The sequence below is a fragment of the Bidens hawaiensis genome, unplaced genomic scaffold, assembly GCF_021521415.1.
Source record: "Bidens hawaiensis isolate Kalapana, Puna unplaced genomic scaffold, B.hawaiensis_p1.1 tig00027299_1, whole genome shotgun sequence".
NCBI classification, from domain to species: domain Eukaryota; kingdom Viridiplantae; phylum Streptophyta; class Magnoliopsida; order Asterales; family Asteraceae; genus Bidens; species Bidens hawaiensis.
Window position 1 is genome coordinate 209,817 of NW_027494407.1, and position 6,000 is coordinate 215,816.

The 6,000-nt window shown below is 43.5% G+C and overlaps 1 pseudogene; it reads left to right on the top strand.

Annotated features, from left to right (window-relative positions):
* Nucleotides 1-3,826: 3,826 nt before the first annotated feature.
* On the top strand, nt 3,827-5,553 carry LOC143575137 (methionine gamma-lyase pseudogene; annotated as a pseudogene).
* The last annotated feature ends 447 nt before the right edge of the window (nt 5,554-6,000 follow it).

Below are 6,000 nucleotides of genomic sequence, written 5' to 3' on the forward strand. Positions count from 1 at the left end.
TTCCTTTAGAACATTTAAACTCGTAAGTCGGACTCCCATTGACCAACACCGCGGACCGAGCTGAAGAAAGAAGACCTCTAACCCACTGACACCATCTATCCGGGAAATTCATTTGGTGAAGAATAGAAATCACAAAATCCCAATTCACGTTATCATACGCTTTCTCAAAGTCTATTTTCAAGAGAAAGCACTTCTTCTTCTTTAACTTACACCACGAAACAACTTCATTAATCACCAGCGGCCCATCTATGATAGACCTACCACGAATAAACGCCGACTGTTGATCCGAAATAACCGAGTCCAACACCACTTTCATCCTATTCGCCAACAGCTTGGAAATAACCTTAGCAATAACTCCCACCAAACTAATAGGCCGGTAGTCGTTTAAAGACAAAGGATCCTTCTTTTTAGGAATCAACGTGATAAACGAAGAGTTGCAACCTATATTGATCTTACCGTCCTCAAAAAAATCTGAAAAAACTGCATAAAAGTCTTCTTCAAACACTCCCCAAAACTTTTTAATAAAAAGAAAATTGAACCCATCCGGTCCCGGCGCTTTGTCGCTTCCACATTCAAAAACTGTGGCTTTAATCTCCGAAGTTTTAAACCGCTCAACCAAAAACCCACTATCCTCTTCCGACAGCCTTAAACAATTAATACATCTCAATTGCGGCCTATTATCCAAATCTTCATGAAAACGCTCCCTAAAAAACCGAAAAACTTCTTTTTTAATTAACGACGCCTTAGTAACCCAAACCCCATTAACATTCAACCCTGGAATCCCATTCGAGGCTTTGCGACAATTAACCATAGAATGAAAGAACTTAGTATTATCATCTCCATCCCTTGCCCACTTCACTCGAGATCTTTGAATCAAATCTTGAAGCTTCAAACCTTCATGTTCTTTTAAAACCGCTTTACACCTTGCTAAAGTCCATACTTCATCCTCCTCTAAATCCCTTTCTTCAAGACATTCTTCTAAAATAGCCATTTCCTCCCGAACCACCTTTTTCTCCTCTTCCTCTTTAACTACCATCTCATCCCTCCACCGTTTAATGTGAATCCGCAACCATTTAAGTTTAGCTAACAACCTCAAATCCGACGGGCCTTCAAAAACAAAAGAGTCCACCGCCATTTTCACCACATCTTCGAACCCGGCACGACAAGTCCAAGAGTTCAACACCCTAAACGGCCGAGGGCCAAAGTTAACCTCTTTACACGACAAAATAATAGGCCTATGATCCGAAATACATGTAGACAAAGCCCTCAAACAAGCTTCCGGCCATTTATTAAAAAAATCAACACTAACTAAAAACCGATCCAACTTACTACATTTCTTTCCCCCTTCACGAATACACGTGAACCGGAAATTACGCATCTCATACTCCCTAAGATTAGCTTCCCGTATAAACCCATTAAACGACCGAGAGCACCCCCCTTTGAACACCGAATTCCTTCGTTCAGACGCCTCCCTAACCACGTTAAAATCTCCACAAACCACCCAAAACCCATCACCACCTCCAACCAAATCCGACAACCGATCCCACAACATCCTCTTACTCATCGCCCCTTGCGGAGCATACACGTTAACAATGTTCAAAAGACTCCCCTCACCTTTCATGAAACCTTTTAAACACAAAAAATTCCTATCCTTTATACAATCTAACACCCCAAAAACACTAGGGTCCCAAACACAACATAAACCACCCGACAACCCCGACGAAGCAACAAACTCGAACTCGAAATTACCTTTAACCCAGAATTTGGCCAACAACTCTCTAGTAACAATCTCCAATTTGGTCTCTTGAAAAACACCGACATCCACTTTCTCACTGCCAACCAACTCTCTAACCCAACTGGCCTTATAACCACCACCCCCCCCCCAAACCCGCAAAGATTCAAAGATAAAAAATTCATGATAAAACACCATTAATACCTTCCACTACAATGTTCTCCTTAACCAAGCCTTCAAAACCGTGAATCTGCACTCCAGCTACCAAACCCGTCTCAACCGTGGCCGCAACCTCTTCATCCACTGGCTCCCGACCAACCCCCACTTTATCTCCTCCTTCCGCCCCCACCCTCATACTGTCCTGCCCGTCACCTCCATTCATTTCAGAACCAACAGGGGTACTGTTGAGATCCACCCCTCCGAATGAACCACTAATCCCCACTCCCGAACCATCACCTTCATTCTCCATCTGGGTATACTTTCCACCGTTTGTAATCCCAATAATTGAATTAAGACTAAACGGATCACTAGATGCACATCTGGGCCTTTTCTTAGACCGTCCCACCTCTGACCCAACATCCCCACCAACTCCAAGCCCACCCCCTACCTTCTTTTTCAATTTCTTTTTCCTATACTTTTTTTTACGTGAACTACATCCGACCATAAACTCACCTTCATGCAAAATATTTCCAACATCATCTTTAATCCCCCTAATTTCACCTTCTTCCAACTGATCACCGTCATTAAAACCCTGTTCAACCCCGTCTCCCGATTCTATAGCATTACCATCCGCTTCCAACCAATCCGGAATCCAGTCACCCACTTCTTCATAAACCGAGACCCGAAATAACTTATCTCTCCAAACCAAAGTGACTAGATTGTCAATCTTCAACCCCTCACCCCTTAAAATACCAATACAACTAACCGATAAGTCCCCGTCATTCTCCGAAAGTTGAGAAGCTTTAAGAATCTTCCCAAACTTCTCACCAATCAAGTCAAATGTCTCGTTACATGCCAAATGCAACGGTACCCCAACAATCTTTAGCCACGCAACTCTTTCACCATGCAAAGACTATCCAGTCCACCTTTCCAACGACAAGAACCAATCATTCCATACCGGTTTATCTTCAAGGAAGTAGGAAGCTTCGAATTCGTTTTCAAACGTTAACAACACCGAGATGCCCCCAAGATACTGCAACCCAACCTCACGCCTCCCCACCGAATTAACAAACCGGCGCATATCAATAAGTGCTTTGAAGTCTATCGCTCGTCCCACCAATGACTTTCTATACTTCCCTTGAAAAGCGCCGGTCGAATCAGGAATAACCACCTCGCAACCATTGACATCTTTCTTCTCCCCCCGGTGTCTTCACCGCCTTTCCTGTCAGCCAAAACGTCCCGGAACGACTTTCCCCACATTCCCCTTACCGTGACACCATTATTCGCTCTGAATCTTTCACTGATCTTCTCCTCCTTCTTCCTCCTCCTCCCCATTTCTACCCCACCGTTCATCCCCATCGCCACCGGCTTGCTCCTACTAACCTGTCTACTACTCCGCTGCCCCCCATTTTCAATTGCAAACTTAGCAATATTAATAACTAACCTATTCTTACCCATCTTGATGTCAGAAAGCTTCTTTTCCAAATCCACCAAATCTCGAACATTAATGAAGGAGACAAACCCGAATCGCCTACCATCTTTGTCTTTCTTTTTTGCTACGAATGCCCCTGCAACGTCCCCGAACCCTTTCATAAACTCTGCCAATTCCCACGGCGTGGAACCCTCCGGGAGATTCGTGATGAAGTATTTTGAAACCCGTCTTTCTTTCGTAACCGCCGGCACCTGCGACGGCGGCCTAGGGTTAGGGTTCCGCATCTTCGCCTCTCTTGGATTAGAGATGGAAGCAATTGGTGGGAAGGAGGGAATCGTAGATTGATAGCCGGCCGGAAGAAGGTGGCGGCGGCTTAGGGTTTAGGCGGAGAGAATCGCCTATTGTAAAAAAAAGAAATATGTAATCTCTTTAATCCTTTAATCTTCACCATCTTCTCTTGCTCTCTTTAGTCTATTTACTTGTTTAATACAAAGTTTCCATCAATGGCACCTCAAAACAACTTCACAAAGACGATAACGAGTCGCGATGAATCTAATCGTGACGATAATGATTTCATCGCAACATGGGAAGACCCTGAATCAGCATTGGCCAATGCTCGTCATGAATTTGGAGAGCATGGTGGTGTCAACATGTCGATTGAGGCCTCAGCTACTTTCACCGTCATGAAATCCGAGACCCTAAGCCGCATGTTCACCGGAGAGCTAGGCCCTGATCGTGACTACTTCATCTACAGTCACCATTTCAATCCCACAGTCCTCAACCTGGGCCGCCAGATGGCAGCCCTGGAAGGGACTGAGGCAGCATACTGCACGTCTAGTGGCATGGCAGCCATCTCATGCGTTCTCATGCAGCTGACGTGCAGTGGTGACCACATAGTAGCGTCCCAGACGCTTTATGGTGGGACCCACGCGTTTCTAGCACATTTTCTCCCTAGGTCATCAAACATAACGATGACATTTGTTGACATAAGGGACTTGGAAAAGACCAAAAAGGCAATCGTGGAAGGACGTACCAAGGTTTTGTACTTTGAATCCATGTCGAATCCAACACTCACCGTGGCAAATATTCCTGAGCTTTCTAGGATAGCCCATGAGAAAGGTGTTATGGTTGTTGTCGACAACACTTTTGCGCCAATGGTGATTTCCCCAGTGAAGTTAGGCGCAGACGTCGTGGTTCATAGCATATCCAAGTATATTAGCGGCGGGGGCGACATAATTGCGGGCACGCATGTCTCACTTTTTGTACACATTCATGATTTCATGGATCTACATGATTACCAAAGGCTAGAAAATAAAGATAAATATGCTTATCTTGATTTGATCATTCATGTGAACTTAGTTTAAAAATTTTCTGTTTTGAATACAGGGGCTATTTGTGGGCCAACTAGACTAGTGAACTCACTAATGGACCTTCACCAAGGAGCTCTCATGTTACTAGGCCCAACAATGAATGCCAAGGTAGCTTTCGAGTTATCCGAAAGAATCCCTCACTTGGGCCTCCGGGTCAAAGAGCATAGCCGTCGGGCTTTAGTCTACGCTCAACGAATGAAGAAAATGGGCCTCAAGGTCATCTACCCGGGTCTAGAAGACCATCCTGATCATAATCTCTTGAAGTCCATCTCTAATAGTGAATATGGCTTTGGTGGGATGCTTTGTTTGGACATGGAGACCGAAGCCCGTGCGAATAAGCTCATGGATCACTTGCAAAACCATACCCGATTTGGGCTCATGGCGGTTAGTCTTGGCTACTATGAAACTCTCATGTCGTGCTCTGGTTCCAGCACAAGTAGTGAATTGAATCAAGAGGAGCAGGCAATGGCTGGGATTTCGCCCAGTTTGATTAGGATGTCGGTCGGCTACAATGGGACCCTCGAACAGAGGTGGGCCCAGTTTGAGAAGGCCTTTTGAGACTCCAAAATTCTGTTTTGTACGTTCTTACAAGAATAAAAGTTTATATGTGTATAAAACAATCCCGGTTGTTAAATATTATATTGTTACTTTATGTTAAGACTTTATGTCTCTATATATGTATTTCTTTTAGACATTTATAAGTTTTACTAGTGTTAATAAATATCTTCTAATGAAATTTAGACCAAATCAATGTCTTCGGAAAGCCTAATACTCTCACAACCGAGCTCCTAACTGTGAAAGACGACTTTCACCATGAGTATATGAGTTCTATTCGCAAAGTGCATGATACAAGTAACTGATCCAAGCCTGGTTGATTCACAAGTATGTGTACTCAACCAAGCTTAATCTCAATAAGAAGGTATTAAGGCATTTGTTTTCAAGCTCTAGGGGTGCTACAAGTTTTGGGTACTTTTGGTTATGTCGTTCCTTGGATACTTGTAATGGTTCATATAAGAGTTTCGGATAGTTGTAATTGGTAAGAAAGAGTCATCCTTGTAACTTAAAGTTGTTACTCAACACCTTGTTGATGGTGTTTTGTAACTGTGTGTCTCGTTAATGAAAGTCTGTTCTTGTTAAAAAAAAAAACCTAAGTGATCCGCAAACTTGGGTGATTTACCGCAAGCTTGCACAAGCGATTGAGTACTCTCTTTTTGTGTAAGCCTCTTCGATCAAGCTTCATTAATAGAGTTATTTTTAAACTTTATTTTTAATTTGAAGTAGAAAGGACGTGTAAGGTGTCGAAAATA